General features: G+C 42.1%; 1 long non-coding RNA gene across 2 annotated transcripts in view; it reads right to left on the bottom strand.

The window, feature by feature from the left end:
* LOC310843876 overlaps positions 1-17,439 on the bottom strand; it is a 149,898-nt gene that overhangs the window by 121,175 nt on the left and 11,284 nt on the right. The gene's annotated exons all lie outside the window — the stretch shown is intronic.

Here is a 17,439-nt window from a genome sequence, read left to right as displayed (position 1 = left end):
GGGTTGTGCGCCCATCCCACTTAAGAGGCCAGGGGCCACGCTGTCCGGAGACACTTCCGGGTCACGTGGCCAGCGTGACATCGCTGCTCTGGCGAGCCAGCACAGCACTCGGAAACGCCGTTTACCTTCCCGCCAGTAAGCGGTCCCTATTTATCTACTTGCACCCGGGGGTGCTTTCGAACTGCTAGGTTGGCAGGCGCTGGGACCGAGCAACGGGAGCGCACCCCGCCGCGGGGATTCGAACCGCCGACCATGCGATCGGCAAGTCCTAGGCGCTGAGGTTTTACCCACAGCGCTACCCGCGTCCCTGTTGACACTTTTACACAAGCATAAAACTCAATTTTGAGGAATGAGTTGCAATTTTCTTCATTCCAGGCCAGATATTTAAAAATATAGTCACCCTGTAACACTTGTGCCTTAAAAACCTGACCTTGAGATTAGGGGCTCATCTTAGAATGAACCTAGAAAGCAAGGGCCTGAGAGATTTTCCACTCTTCCCATGCTCTCTCGCCATGGGTCTGAGCTGTTTTGTTTGTCCCACTGCTTTTCCCAGGAAAACCCGCTGTTTACCGCTGAATCAGAACAAACGTCAATCTACAGAATAACCAATTGATATTTTTTTTCTGAATGAGCAGTAAGGAAAGTGTTTTCCCAGGGGAAAGTGGCGGGACAAGCAGAAGCATGGAAAACCCCCAGCACCTGGGTTACTGCAAATGCCACAAAGCAGGTACCTGCCTGACTCCTAACCTTTTCCCCAGAATGTTGGCACCCCTGGCCCCAACTACCAAGGAAAGTTATTACAGACAAAGGAAAAGAAGTTCTGAGCCTGACATGTGGTCTAAAGGTCAGATAGGTATCAAAAGGGAAATAAAACGATGGCTGCAATATTAAGCACACTTCATTTGGAGTGAATTCCATTGAAATTATCAGGGCCTATTTCTAGAAAACATGTACAGGATCAAGCTGTAAACTGGAGACAAAAGGCATAATGTTTGAAATACTGATTGTTTGGGGAGGGAAAGTTGTGACTTCAGTTCTCATCTAGTATGTGCCAGCCTCTTACAATGTGCTTAAATGGACACAAGAGTAGTCAAATTTATTATCTATATGTTTCCTACCATGTAAGAATGGTTCTTAAAGGGGCTGGTTTCATACACCAATCAAAATCCATTAATTCCTATAAAGTCTGTTTTTTATGCTAACCAAGATTAATACTGTTAACTTTCAATTTCCTAACATATAGGTGGTGGTGCTTTTATGACACACAGACACAGACTTAACATACATCTGAATTAATTTTGTATGTCAAGCAGTTTGAAAACACACATATCTATATGAACCATAAGTAATAACAGTGCCTCTTTGCCAATTTGCTTTGCGATTATATTCGAAATGCGTTTTCAGTAAGCTTCAAGAGCTTTATTTATTATCAGACAACTGAAGTGAAATAAATTTGACTTTCTGTGGATTCACTCTCTCTTTTTAATACCTTCACTGCTTCTAGGCTTTTTTATGTATGAATATTGTCACTATTTTTTTAATATCTATTTCCCCCAGGCAGATACTAGTGAATATATCCAAACCATCACTATAAATTTCTGTGAAAAGAAACAATAAGTAGTGTGTCTAGATAGGAAAAAGAAGAAACACACTCAATACTAGAAGAGATTGGAGGGGGTGTGTACAGGTGTTATGTGTAAAAAGTCATTAATTGCCATCCATTTTTAATTTTTACCATTGATAAGTAAAGTAATTTTGATTCACTAACCTTTCCCTGTAAAAGAGTAAAACTTTCCTCTATTTTGTGTTGCATTTTTGGTTGAGAAATCATTGGTTTTTTGTTTTAAGGATAAATAGGAGGGTTAAAGCCAGTGTGAGAGCCAGTGTGGTGTAGTGGTTGAGAGCGGTAGTCTCGTAATCTGGGGAACCGGGTTCGCGTCTCCGCTCCTCCCCATGCAGCTGCTGGGTGACCTTGGGCTAGTCACACTTCTGTGAAGTCTCTCAGCCCCACTCACCTCACAGAGTGTTTGTTGTGGGGGAGGAAGGGAAAGGAGAATGTGAGCCGCTTTGAGACTCCTTAAAGGGAGTGAAAGGCGGGATATCAAATCCAAACTCTTCTTCTTCTTCTTCTTCTAAAAATATTAGAATTATGTTTAATAATATCACCCCTTTTTCCCTGAGAGGGACTCAAGGCAGCTTATAGCTAAAACAGAAACAGCTAAAAACATCAGAAAAAAATAAATTAAAAACAGTTAAACATTAATAACATTAATAGAACATATATATTCTATTAAAGCTTACAGATCATTACAATAAAAAAATCACAGCACTTGCCATTTCCTTACAATCATTCATAAGAAGTCCTCACCTATTAGTGGAAGACAACAAGGAGAGGGAACTGGTCTAATTTTTTCTAGAAAGGGAGTTCCAAAGTCTGGGAGCAGCCACTGAGAAGGCCCTGTCCTGTGTCTTTCCCAAGCATGCATGTGAGGGTGGCCAGACCAAGAGAAGGGCCTCCCTTCAAGATCTCAGGCCCCAGGCAGGTTCATCTTGCAGATATTCTGGACCTAAGCTGTATAGGGCTTTATAGGTCAGAAGCAGCACTTTGAATTTTGCTCAGAAACAGACTGGTAGCCAGTGGAGCTCTGGTAATAAGTCATAAGCTCCTTATTATTATCTCCAGTCAACAACCTGGTTGCAGTTCTTTGGAGTTGAAGTTTCAGACCACTATAAGGCAACCTAGGGAAGTGCCTTCTCAGTGGTGGTGCCCCAGTTTTGGAACTTACTTCCTTCTATGAGACAGCTAGTGCCTATTTGTTTTAGTTTTAGATGCCACTTAAAGACTGGTTATTCACCTGGGTTTTTTAGTTGTATCATACACAAGCATTCCAGTTTTTAGTTGTCTGGCTGTGATATGCCTGCCTGCCTCGTTCTTAGTAATTGTATTTTAATTGGTTGCAACATACTGTGAAATCGCTGTGCAATGAAGAGAGGTTAAGAAACATTTTAAATAAATAAAATTGGGAGGGGGAACCCTATCAAAGGCTTATTTTCTAATGTAGTAATTAGTCACGACAAACCTATAATGTGTGTGCTAAAGAGACCTAAAGAAAGGCCCAGGGGATTTAAATAGTGCTTTTGTTAGCACCTTTAATATTTACTAAATGATGCATGGAAAACGATTTTAGATAGAAACTATTAGGGATTTATGTCAGATCTGTCTAAAAGACAGCCCAGTCAGTCCAAAAAGAGACTGAGGGCAAACCAATCCTGGGAAAACAGGCAAACTGAAAGGTGCTTCAGAATCAATTGGACTAAGTAATACAAACATAAACCTACTACCCTAACCTACAGATCCCCAGAAATAAATTTCAGTGCCACTATGGACTCCTCAAAACTTGTCTTAATGATTTCCCTAGAACAACCTTGGCACTGAAAGCCTCTTAATGAGGAAAGCAGAATGTCCCTCCAGCTAATCTGTCCCTCACTAAATGATTCATCTCTTTTTACTGTTAATTTGCCCAAGTTGCCCAGCTGCTGGCACTTGTGCTGCTTGATATTATTATAATAGCGTAAGTTAGATATTGTCACCGGATCCTACTTGGCAAGGAAAAAAAATCTTGTTTCTTTTTCTCGCATATGCACCAAATCTGCTCCTGGCACAAATATTGCATAGCTGTTGCAAATTCTGGTGATATTCTAGTTAGGGCTAACCATATAATCATATAATACAACTGTAGAGTTGGATTCCGAGGGTCATCTAGTCCAACCAACCCCCTGCAATGCAGGAATCTCAACTAAAGCATCCATGACAAACGGCCATCCAGTTTCTGCTTAAAAACCTTCAAGGAAGGAGAATCCTTCCTGAGGGAGCCCGATCCACTATCAAACAGCTCTTACTGTCAGAAAGTTCTTCCTGATGTTTAGTCAGAATCTCCTTTCTTGTAACTTGAATCCACCGGTTCGAGACCCAGCCTCCAGAGCAGGACAAAGCAAGCTTGATTTATCTTCCATGTGAGAGGCTTTTAAGATATTTGAAGGTGGCTATCATATTTTCGCTCATCGTTCTGGCAGACATACCCAATTCCCTCAACTGTTCTTCATAAGGCTTGGTTTCTAGACCCTTGACCCTCGCACATGTTCTAGCTTGTTGATATTCTCCTTTAATAGTGGTGCCCTGAACTGGACACAGCACTACAGGTATGGTCTGATGAAAGCAGAATGGAGTGGGACTATTACTTCCCTTGACTGGAACACTAGACTTTTGCTGAAGCAGCCTAGAATAGCATTAGCTTATTTTTTTAATATCGCCCTTTCCCTGCTCCTTCCCAGTTCCCAACCCTTTCCCCCTTTTGGCCATTCACAGAGCTGAGTGTCTAATAGACCCTATGGTGTGATTCATCATGCAAAGAGAAATTATACTGAAAAGATACTGCACAAAACCTTTGGAAAGGGGATTTTTTCTTCTCAAGCTGGGAGTAATATGGAAATTTTGCCCAAGGTCTGATGGCCTGGCCTTAAACTCTAACCTCTCTTTGTTGGAAATAGCTAGCTTGCTGTCACTAAGAAGCTTTCCAGCTCGACTTTATTTGACTGTAAGTCAGAAAGCTGTTGGCCAATAATAATTTCCTTTCTCTTTCTTTACCACAGCATTTTATGCTCTTGGTCTTTTTGTGATCTAGTTTTGCTAACTGACATGCCTTGCCCTGCATAAAGAAGCAGCCAAATAGACTCATAGTTATTATGGTCTTGTTTGTGCTTCGCATAAAGTCACAATGTAGAAGAATGAAACTTATAGCATGTGCCACATACAATAAAATAAAACAATGCTTATAAAGACATCCTTCAGGATATAATAAACTACAACACTAACTTATCTTAAACAATTGTGCGTGCCGGAAAGTATGCATAAATGAATATTTTGTCTGTTAGCTTGAATAACTTAGTGCCCGAATACAGCTCATCATAATTTGATCATTACCATTTCTTAGGTTATTGATGGGGTCATTCACCACTATCTGTGCAGGACTTGTTCCCTGCCTCACTACTGAAATGCTTTCAAACATTCTTAGCAGATTTCTGTCAAAAGTCTATATTGTGGATGTCTTGCTTGTCTCGGGGCCAAACCAGACATTGTTTGGAAGTTTTGTGATTAAGTCTCCTAGAGGTTCTTCCTTAATTCCAGAGGAGACACTGCATTGCTCAATTGTATATATACCACACTTTCTATGTATAAGGCATGAAATTAAGTGGGCAAAGTGGAAGTAGATATTTTACTAAAGTTTCTGTGGATTATTGTTGCTGCCTCCAATTCATAAAAGTTTGTGCAAAATAGTGATTAGGAATCCAACTCCAATCCACCTCTGTTTATATGGTGGAATATTATCTAAATCACAATTACATCAGAACAAAATATAATGGGAGAATAATGTCATGGAAATTGATAAACAGCTTTTTTCCCCTACTGAAGAAATGTGATTTACACATTTCCATCCAATTTAAAAAGGAAGTTAAAGAACTATATTTAGCATTTGGGTCTTGGCAGATTGAAAAAAGGGTATCCCACACTTCAGTGATCCAAAGGGACTACCATTAATCCAAGGAATGCAGAAATGTATTTTCCTTGTCGAATGGATTGGTTCCCATGGAAGCACTCCAGTAGTACAGAATTGAACTGCACCATACATATCAATGAAATATATACTCAAACAAAAAATACCAAACTCTTCTGGGTAAATAACATTGTTTATCAAGCTGTTTTAACTGGCTGATGGATAATCTTTTTTCTTTTTACATCAGGCCCAGTATATTTTAAAGAGAAAAAAAGTATTTATGATCTAATGAGACACAATTTTTTCAAATTCCATGCCAGTATATCCTCAGAGTTTCCACCTGACACAAAGTATACACAAATTTGGCCTTTGTGAATGATAAATGAAGTGCAGGAAATTGGGGGCAAGTATTGATGGTATAGGGCAATGGCAAAACAGGAATGGCTTAATTTTCAGGCTACGAAGTACAAATAGCTCTCATTTATTTTAATGGTAGAAGTGGGTGCTCAGTTCTTCTGAAAATCAATTTACTGCCATGTACTTTGATTGCTAGGAAATCTTCCAAATCTGTAGTTGTTATAAAAAGACATCACCTCTTTATAACGTTAGACAGCAAACACACAAACAAATGATTTACTTCACAATAGGAGTGGCACAACAGTAAGGGAAATTACTATTATGAAAATAAAGTTTTGTGTGATTAGAAATTAATACTTAAGAGTAATAATGTCTCTGTGTTTCACTTTAACTCAGCCACGAAGCTCACTCAGTGACCTTGGGTCAGTCATTCACTCTCAGTCTAACCTACCTCACAGGGTTGTTGTGGGCATAAAATGAGATGGGGTAGTACCAGGTATGCCACCTTGAGCTCCTTGGAAGAAATGGTAGGACATAAATGCAGCAAATTAAATAAAGATTGCAATCCTATACCTACTTACCTCTGGGGAGACACGTATAGGATTGTGCAGTTAAGTGTACAACAATTACTAATGTGCAAAAGTAATATATTTCCCTTTTTTAGGTTTTGACATTTCTGTGATACCCAGTTATTACAGAAATAATTCTTTCCCCTGCCCTGTCACAGCGGCAGCTTATATTGCAAAAATACATATTCTCACTACTTTAGTGAATACTAATTCCTTTCCCTGCACCATAAATCAGCTGGACTGCCAAAATAATACATATCATTTCTGGGACTCACAGCTCCCATAAATAAAATTTTCATTTTCTGGGACTGACAATCCGAGTTTCTAATATCGCAGTGAGCCCTAATCACCCCACTTCCTCTTTACGACTATTACAGGCTTACGGGCTTGATAGATCTGCAGTTGTCTGGTCTGCCCCAGAGCTTCAATTTGAAATAAAAAGTTCAGTGAGTTGAGTTTTACTTCCAGTTTTTTCTCTGATTATGTATAGTAACTTTGTCCATAAGTCATCACAAATTTATCAGTGTGCTCTGATATAGAATAGGAACCTACAACTAGTGTGGTTTGCAACAAAATGCTGCAGTGTAGAGTGTTCCCATTCAGGGTTCCAGTCATTCCACGACCCAACTCCCAGTTTTCTGTTGTTTCCCCCCAATAGCCACAGTGTAGCCTCTGGCAAGCTCAGTCCTCACTAAGCTGTTTTTAAGGTTCTCTTCCCCTGTATGTTTTTGCCTTAGCTTAAACTTCAGGCTTTCCTGCCAACCTAGCAGTTCGAAAGCACGTCAAAGTGCAAGTAGATAAATAGGTACCGCTCCAGCAGAAAGGTAAATGGTGTTTCCGTGCATTGCTCTGGTTCGCCAGAAGCGGCTTAGTCATGCTGGCCACATGACCCGGAAGCTGTACGCCAGCTCCCTCGGCCAATAAAGCGAGATGAGCGCCACAACCCCAGGGTCGGCCACGACTAGACCTAATGGTCAGGGGTCCCTTTACCTTTAAACTTCAGGCTTGCACTCTCCTTTAACAACCAGCTTTATGCTCAGGTGGAATTAGTAATGAACGGTGCCATTTACCAGCTTTGCCTTTTTTGAAGACAGGTGACCTAAAAAAAATTTAATCGAAGCCCTTAGTAACATCAAGGCTAGATTAGCGCAATGTGCTGTACACAGAGATCTACCCTTGAAAAATGTCCAGAATAAAATGCTATTAAAGGACTGAACACAATGAACCTGATATGTTAGAAGATCTTCACTGGCTGCCAATTTGTTTCCAGGATCACTTCAACATACAAGTTGTGGCTCTCAAATCATTGTGGTTTGGGACGTGGCCACCTAGGTACTGAAGACTCATCTAATGTCACAAAAAAACTGCCCAATATATAAGAGCTTTTTGGAGGTCCTTCTCCATATGCCTCCATCATCTGAGGTGGCATTCTTTTCTGGAGCTCTCTCCCTCAATATGTTCATGTGTCTCCTTCTATATTCTAGGCATCAAGTGGTCCATTCTGTTCTATCAACCCAACATTAATAGCATTATATAGCTCATAATCTCTGCCTTTCAATTGATAGGCTGCTCTCTGTTGCTTTTTAATAAACTGTTTTATTTGTCATTTATTACTGTTTTATTGTTTCCTGGTGTTTAGCTGCCTGGTTTTTGTTGGTTGCTAATGCAAAATGTAGGATACAAATTCCTAAAATAACCATAAAAAGAGTCTTTTCTCCTGTACTGATGGGTCATCACAACATGCACGACAGAAGGATTCATCAGATTTGCCTAATGAAATATTCCAGTTCCAGACTGATCAGCCCCCTTTTCTGCTCAGAACTGAAGCTGAGAAAAGTACCGTGCATCATTATTGCATCAACAATATAAATATTTTTAATACTACCGTTTCCTAATTGCAATGCAGTGCCCCAGTGCAAGAACTGTGGAATATTAATCCAAGCCTGGCTGTGTTGATAGTACTTGGCCTCTGCCTTTGTGCCTAATGTGCTAAGTAAGAATTAATACAACACACTTCATACTCTGTCATGTCCCATTGCTTAATTAAGCAATCAGAAATATTGTGTAGATGGCTTAAGAAGATTCAGCTCTGTGGGTTGCATTAATGTCACTGGATTCTTTTAGCCAAATCCCCTCTTCACATCTTTAAATTTGCCCCCCTGCATACGCACTTGGGTTTGATATGATGGTTACATGTACTTCTGCTCACTTGAACCTTCTGTCTTTCAGGGCAATTTTGTGCAGCATTGTTTTCGGTGACTCAAGTGACTGTAATCTAATTCAAGTAATGCTTTTGTCATAATTTCCATTATAAATGCTGCCTTTCAAAAAGTTTATGACTCAGCTGTGAAAATGTGCTGTAGGCTGAACTTTCATTTTACAGTGTAACATCTCTGCTAGTATTTGTAGGTCTGTGGCTTCGTATTTGCCTTAAACATTACCAGACTTGGTCCACTGCATAAATTTAACTGCATAAGAAAAACAGATACAGGATAAAATGATTGACAGTTTTTTTAAAAAAATGTATGATTGATTTAAATATATAAAACTACAGCTAAGAAGCCTACAATGTGTGTACCAGTTAAATTTTGAAGAAAAATCTCACTGTTCTATTGCAATATAATAACATCATGGGAACATAATGGGTTGATAATCCTGAAATGTGTATTAATTTTTATCAAATCAATTGATCTGGGTCCTATGGCCTCAAATACTGCCTTCAATGCCATTCCTGGTAAAGTGTTCCAACTTTTACCAATGTGTTAACAGTAAAGAGAATATACAGATCTTAATGTTGGAAAAAATGTCCTCCTGAAGGATCCGTTTTCCACTTGTGATTGTGTACAACAGAAAGATTTTGGACTAAATATCATTAAGAAGCGTGGGAAAATCATGGAACATATTTCTGCACACAAAAATTGCCAATACTCTCGAATTTTGACAGACCAAACAAACATTTACCTTACAAAAACATGCTATTTATGATGATAGCATCTATGGAAAGAACAGCATAAATCTGGAAACTACAAGGTAAACAATCAATTGAAAATTGGTATAATAATGTCTGCAACATGGCACCAGCAGGAATGTAAATGACACAATTAAGACTAGCTAGCATACAATCTCTTGTCAGGTATACTGGGATGTTATACAAAATGTACCTTTTACAAAATTAAAACAAGTATTAACAAAATAAATCTATCAGGGAAAAGCATGTACGTATCTCATTACTGTTTATACTGGACATTGCTCAAAAATATTGAATGCTTCTGAAAACATTCACCCATATACTTAGGGCAAATTGCATGGTTACATTTATTGACTACGTTGAGGGCAAAGGAGATTCCAACTAACATTTGGAAAAACTTAAGAAAGAATTATCATGATGTGAACTTCAAACTGGTGTTGGACAATATATTGATATATCACCCAGCCCTGCAGTGTAGGCGCTACAACACTAAAGGCCCGATCCAAACATGGTGCAGAATGGACCTCCTAATAAGATTGCATATGCAGGAGACCCTCATCTGCAGAGCACAGTCAACTATCAGGTATATAAGGGGTGAGATTATCTTTCACATATCCTGGTCCCAAGCTTAATAGGGCTTTGTACACCAAAACCAGCATATTCAAACCAGCTCATAGCTAACCGGCAGCCGGTGCAATTCTTTCAACAGCAAGATAACATATTAGTGATATCGCAGTGAAAACTGAGCTGCTGCATTTTGCACCAAATGCAGCTTCCAAACCAACGTCCAAAGCAGTCCTACACAAGTGTACAGTGGTACCTCTAGATGCAAACGGGATCCGTTCCAGAGCCCCGTTTGCATCTAGAAGCAAACGTAACCAGCGCCGGCACATCTGCGCATTGCTTTTCGCCACTTCTGCGCATGACATCATTTTGAGCGTCTGCGCAAGCGGCGACACTCGGAAGTAACACGCTCCGTTACTTCCGGGTTGCCACAGAGCGCACTCAAACGTGCTCATCCTAAAGCACATTCATCCCAAGGTATGACTGTACATGGTAATAAACAAACCTGGAGGTGACCAGAGCACTGACAACAATGGTCAGGCTATTCCGGTCCAAAAATGGCCATAGCTGTCTTACCAGCTGAATCTGGTAGAAAGCACTCCTAGCCTCTGAGCTCCCCTGGGCCTCCAATGTCAAAGATGGATCCAGGAGCACCCCCAGACTATGAACCCACTCTTTCAGTGGAAGTATGAACCCATCAAAGCTGGTAATTGAGCAAATATACACATTCAGGAACCACCCACCCATAATGCATCCATCTTGCCACAATTCAAAGTCTGTTTATCAAGCCCACCACCAAATTCACAGACTAGTCCAGGGCTTGTACAGTCTTCCTTGATTCAGAGAAGTACTACTAATTACACTTCACTCCAGATCTCCTAATGACCTCTCCCAAAGGCTAGATGTAGATATCAAACAGCATTGGAGACAAGATGGGACCCTGTGGCACATCACAGCACAACCTCTAGGAGGGCAAAAGATGACCACTCAATACTATCCTTCTGAAACAAACACTGGTCAGTTGTTTCAAAAGCTGCTGAGACATCAAGTAAGAATACGAGTCACACTACCACCATCCTCTCAATAAAGTTACAGATAGGTAGCCGTGTTGGTCTGCCATAGTCAAAACAAAAAAAATTCCTTCTAGTAGCACCTTAAAGACCAACTAAGTTAGTTCTTGGTATGAGCTTTCGTGTGCATGCACACTTCTTCAGATACACACAGTCACTGTGTCATTCAGTGTATCTGAAGAAGTGTGCATGCACACGAAAGCTCATACCAAGAACTAACTTAGTTGGTCTCTCAATAAAGGTCATCCATCAGGGCGACCAAGGCTAATTCAGCTAATTCAATCTGAACCCAGATTGATATGGGTCAAGATAATCTTCATCAAATAATACTTGTCATTGCTGCACCACAACCCTCTCAATCACCTTCCCTAAAAAGGGAGTATTTGCGACTGTGGGGTAGTTGTCAATGGGTCCAGAGTAAGTATGCATTGACCAAATCCCGGATCCACTTAGTCATTATGGAGTGTGTTGCTGTCCTATTCATGTGGATGGAAGGTGAATATGTTGCTGAATGGGAGGAACATGAGGAGGAAAGCATTTTTGCACTGACAGATGACATTGTGTACTTATATTTTGCTACATGTTTTTTCCACTCTACATGTTTTTTCCACTCTAAGTTGCCCCCCGCCCCCACAAGCTGTATTTCTCCCTGCAGATACCCATGGAACTTAAGCCTTGTTGTGTGAGAGAAAGTACACAAAGAGAAAGGTTAAATAATGCTTTGCCACTTCTTCTGAAGATTTTTGTTATTTACTAAATAAGCCATTCAAGCTTCGTCACACACATTTCTGTGTGGACTGTAGTTTGCCCCTTTGTCACACTCTAAAACTTGAAAATGTTCTACTTTTGCATGTCACATGGCACGCACAGCTTAAATGTCATTTCGGGAACAATATTAACATTGCTAAGTGCCTTTAGATGGATTTTGCAGCTTCCATGCTGTGCTTGAATCAGTTCTGCTTTCAGGCAATCCTTTCCTCCTGTGATTGGCAGAAAGAAAGACTAGTGGAGGTTCTAATTCAGTGTTACAGGAGACCTTAAAATTGATCTGATGATTTATTATTTTAGCTAAATAAGTTTCATGGCTGCAGTGATGAGTAACTTTTGTGAAGCTACCACTGCACTTTAGAACAGTGTTTCCCAACCTTTTTTGGGCAAAGGCACACTTGTTTCATGAAAAAAATCTCGAGGCACACCACCATTAGAAAATGTTTAAAAAATTAACTCTGTGCCTATATTGACTATATATAAAGTATTAAAGAGAATAGGCATCAAATAAACACAAAGAAAGTATTTTATAATTACTTTATTATGAAATAGTAAGTACCGTATTTTTCGTCCCATAAGACGCTCCGTCCCATAGGACACACCTACTTTTTTGGGGGGGGGGAAATAAAGGAAAAAATTTTTCCTTTATTTCCCCCCCCCAAAACCAGGTCGGGGAACAGTGGGATGGCGGTGCTGCGCCTCCCCGTCCCCCGAGCTTGTGGGGCTGGCCCATGTCTGCCTGGCGCGAGGGGCGCTCTGCTTCAGGGCGCCCCGCGCGTCGGGCGGCAGGCTACAGTCCGCATGGGGAACCCTCTGTTTCAGGGCGCCCCACGCGCCCCCCGGGTGCGCAAGGCTTGCCAACACGAGCGCAGAGCACGGGGCATCCTCCGAAGGGCGCCCCGTGCTGCCAGCTGCCGCCCACAAGCCTTGCGCTCTCGGGGGGAGATCCCCCGGTGCGCAAGGCTGGCCAACACCAGCGCGGAGCACGGGGCGGCCTCCGAAGGGCGCCCCGTGCTCCCAGCTGCCGCCCGCAAGCCTTGCGCTCCCGGTGGGCGATCCCCCAGTGCGCAAGACTTGCCAACACCAGCGCGGAGCATGGAATGGCCTCCGAAGGGCGCCCCGTGCTCCGCGCTGCCAGCTGCCGCTCGCAAGCCTTGCACTCTCGGGGGGGGAGATCCCCCGGGTGCGCAAGGCTTGCCGACACCAGCGCGGAGATCCCCCAGTGCGCAAGACTTGCCAACACCAGCGCGGAGCACGGGGCGTCCTCCGAAGGGCGCCCTGTGCTCCGTGCTGCCGGCTTCTGCTCGCAAGCCTTGCACTCCTGGGGGGAGATCCCCCGGGTGCGCAAGGCTTGCCAACAGCAGCGCGAAGCACGGGGCGTCCTCCAAAGGGCGCCCCGTGCTCCGCGCTGCCAGCTGCCGCCCGCAAGCCTTGCGCTCTCGGGGGGAGATCCCCCGGGTGCGCAAGGCTGGCCAACACCAGCGCCGAGCACGGGGCGTCCTCCAAAGGGCGCGCAAGGCTTGCCGACACCAGCGCGGATCACGGGGCGGGCGGCCGAAGCGAGCGGCGATGGGATGTGGGAGGGAGCTCGCTCGCCGCCCCGCATGTGCTCGCCGCCGCCCCGCCTCTCGCCGCCCGACTCGCCCGCCTCCCTCCCACGGCACACTAGTGTGCCGCGGAACACCGGTTGGGAAACACTGCTTTAGAACCATAACACTACATCTAGAGCTGGAAGACATCTCTTCCAGAATGACAAGATAAATTACAGGAACACATTATTACATGTTATTCCTAGAGAATCTGTTAATACGAGTTTTATAGGTGAAAAACAGCACTCTGAAAAGAACAGCAGCAGATTATATTATATTATATATATTATTTTATTTTTTTGAGACACAATTTACGGAATAATTCTATTCAGTGATGTGGACGGAAGGTACGTTTACTATACTTTGAACTGAGCATATTTGAAGACTGAATTCCAAGACCACTGTTTCAGTGAATCACTTTTTACTTTTAGTTTTTATGTGATCATGTTTTCTTGTGAAAGCAACCCCATGTGTCCCACATTGAAAAGTGGCTTTCAGATAAGTTATTTATGTCATGTTATCCTTTACGTGAGATGGTGGCCTTCATTACAAACAGCTTCCCTGACTTCAGATCTTCCTTAAGCCAGAAGCATATGCTCTGAAGGTCCTGTGTATTACTGATTTTATAGCAACAGCATTTACCTTACTGATTGCAAAAAGTGTGGTGTATGATCTCCAGGCTTTTCCTGTAAGCCTGGGGAGGGGGAAGGAGCAGCATTCCAGGACACAGGAGTCCTGGACTCATAGGCTCCAACCCTAAGGGGCCCCCCAAAAATGACTGTGCTAAGCCATTCCAGCCTCCTTCTCCGCCACTGTGTGAGAGCACAGGTAAGGCGCCTGATCACTCACCTGCCTCCCTCTGTTCAGGCCAGGGGGCCTCACCCTAGGCTGTGCTCGCTTTGCTCTGCCACTGCTGGAGTTGGTGCCAATGCCTGGACTTAATCCTGCCAGGGCCAACAACACACAAACCACACACCCCCGGCAAGGACTGCAGAAGGACTAGACTTCAGGCAGTAACCTGGGACATGGTCAAAACTGGTCTGTGAAGCAACAGACATGAAATAAAGGCATGGTTTCAGCAGTCCAGACATAAGTCAATGCCTTCTTTGACCCCTGTTTTCGATGTGCCCCTTCTCCGAGGGAAGAGAACAAAAGGCAGTCACCTCTGAAGTGAAGTTTGTCCTAAGCAGACAGACAGACAACAGGCAGCTAGCTATATAGCCCATTCAAAATACTTCCTCAAAAGCTGAGCTCCACATTTGAGCCTCAGTTACGCCATATTAAATCTGTGGTTTACTCAAGCAAAACCTTTCTATCTAGGCAAGATATTTACATTCTGACTTAGCAAATTGCATATCTATCATACAGAACTGGGCATATTATCTTCATCAGACTAGTTACATTGCTTTAGCTATCTAATTCTAATACAATTTCAGCATGAATTTCCTTCTGTGCTATTCATCTTGTTGACTTTCCTTTACCCACCCTTCAATTTCTCTGCTGTAAGCTGGGGGGCGGAAACTGCCTGGATGTCAAAATAACAAAAGTTACCCGGTAATACATTTCAGTTAGAACTCCCTGCCCTATTCAAATTGATGTTGCAGGTTCCTTCAATACATGAAGGAAAATAAATGAGAATTGAAGCATGTGGCCAGAAAAAGGAACAATAGATGTCTGTTCAAGACTGAAGACACAAAAATATGATCAGATGGGTTAGAAAACTATATAACTCCAAGAAAATATTATAGTGCTAGGTGCTGAAACAAGGTGAAGGGCAAAGTGGTTCAGCCAAGTGTTCCTATACAGCCTTGCTAAATTTTCTAAAGTTAAGCATGTTTTGTTCACCAACTTAGAATTCCACATGTTCCATAGGCCCCAAAAGATTGGGGACCCCTTTCCTAGGAGATACTTGTTTCATGATATATTCTCCCAACAGTGTTCTTAAGTGTGTCTTATAGTTCAGTTGGCTACAGCATGGTGCACATTCAATCTCAGTAAGGGACAGCTGCATATTCCTGCCTTGCAAGAGGTTGGACTTCTATGATTCTATAATTCTGTTACTTCAGATGGCCTGCAAGAAAACCAACCAAGGTGCAATAACAAGAATCTGCATTATGCCCCAGCTACCACAGGTAGAGACAGTACTCAAAATCTCAACACAGTTTTTGCCAAATGCTGTGATACGTACATTGGGTTAAAAGGTACATAGGTCACAGGTGCAGCAGTTAGGTAAATGGCTAGAATTGAGGATGGAACACAGGGTGTCCAATCTGGGAGCAGGGGAAGAGCTCCATAAGTCCAATTTTTGTTTCAGTGGACTCAGGTACTCCCAAGGGCACCAGAAAAGGCCTTAGAAGCACATGTATGCCCACAGGTACCCCAGACGAACCCTTAAAATACATTTCCACTTCTTTTTACAGTGGTACCTCGCGTTACATACGCTTCAAGTTACAGATGTTTCAGGTTACAGACTCCACTAACCCAGAAATAGTATCTCAGGTTAAGAACCTTGCTTCATGATGAGAACAGAAATCGCATGGTGGCGGCACAGCGGCGGCGGGAGGCCCCATTAGCTAAAGTGGTACCTCAGGTTAAGAACAGTTTCAGGTTAAGAACAGACCTCCAGAACAAATTAAGTTCTTAACCCAAGGTACCACTGTACTATAGTAAAGGATATGTGAAGATTCAACTATAAACATACATTGCAGTGGGAGATGTCCACTGTGGCTCAAAATGGTAGCAAAGTTCAGGTTTAACAGTAAGGGCAAAGCAATTACGAAAGTAAACCCTTCAATGAATTTTAGATGCAAATCAAAAATAGTTTTTCTTACCATATTCTCATTGTTGATGGTTTATTAGTACATAAGTAGAATGCCTATCAGGGCCAATGTTCTAGTCTGATGTCTCCTACCACCACTTTGTGGTTTAAATAATCTTTCTGTATTGAGATTTGCTGTCACTGGCTATTGAAGCATTACATGGCTATATGCCATTCTCTCAAGGTGTCTCTAAGTCTTACCATGCAGCATATTTTACACCCAGGGTTGTTCTCTGATTGGTAGTGGAGAACATCCTTTTCCAGGATGCTACACAGAGAGAGAACGAGAACACCTCTCTTCTGAAAGGAATTGCGTATGAGGAAAACTCTTATACTGTACCCAAAATAGGGGTAAATAAAAACTCCACCTGTATCCATTCAGGAGAGCCTGTATCTTTCAAATTTCCCTCCCCCCCTGATTATGAACCTAGATTTGTGCATTATAGTTTACATACCCTTGAAAATATAAGAGTCATTTAGGTTTGTATTTTGGCAGCTGGAACAGTTTTAATGTTGAATTGCATACAGAGATATATAATGGCTATTAATTGTTGAGTTCCTTTATGGTAATGTCTCTCCCAGAAACAATTTTCCCCCATCACAAGTAAAATATAGCTGCATAACAAAAGAAAGAAAAATAGATACTGATCTTGACACTTGCTAATGAAACCAGCTGTATTCTGTCTTATTTACCAGACTATTCACCGTCTGTTGTTGCTGAAGGGGAAAAGGCAATTGTTTAAAGACATCATACAAAGAGCCTGCTGAAAGCATATGAAGTCAAAGTGACTGAACTCTCAATTCTAATTCAATTCAAAAAGCACATTCCATTAACTAATGGTAAGTTTTCATTATGTTACAATAACATTGCATCAAAGGATGAGCACCATATTATGATAACTGACTATTCTCCAGTGATTTCACCCAATAATAAATAATGTCCTTTGGCAACATTATGAACTCTGGTTCAATGTCTAACTAATTTCTTCATTCCCCCCACCTCAGCATGTTAGTGAAAAGTATAATCATGTCAACTAAAGCTGTGTAGGCAACACTGCAACTGAATCCTCAGCCAATGAAGTATTTAATTTCACCCCCACCCATAAGCCCTACAAAGCATCTATTTACTGTGAGGATTGCTTCAGCATGTTAGCGATTACCAAGCAGTTAACAGCAGTCCCTTC

The sequence above is a fragment of the Podarcis gaigeae genome, assembly GCF_964106915.1.
Source record: "Podarcis gaigeae genome assembly, chromosome: 4".
NCBI lineage: Eukaryota > Metazoa > Chordata > Lepidosauria > Squamata > Lacertidae > Podarcis > Podarcis gaigeae.
Note: the sequence above shows the minus strand (reverse complement) of the source record. Positions and strands in the feature narration are given on the sequence as shown.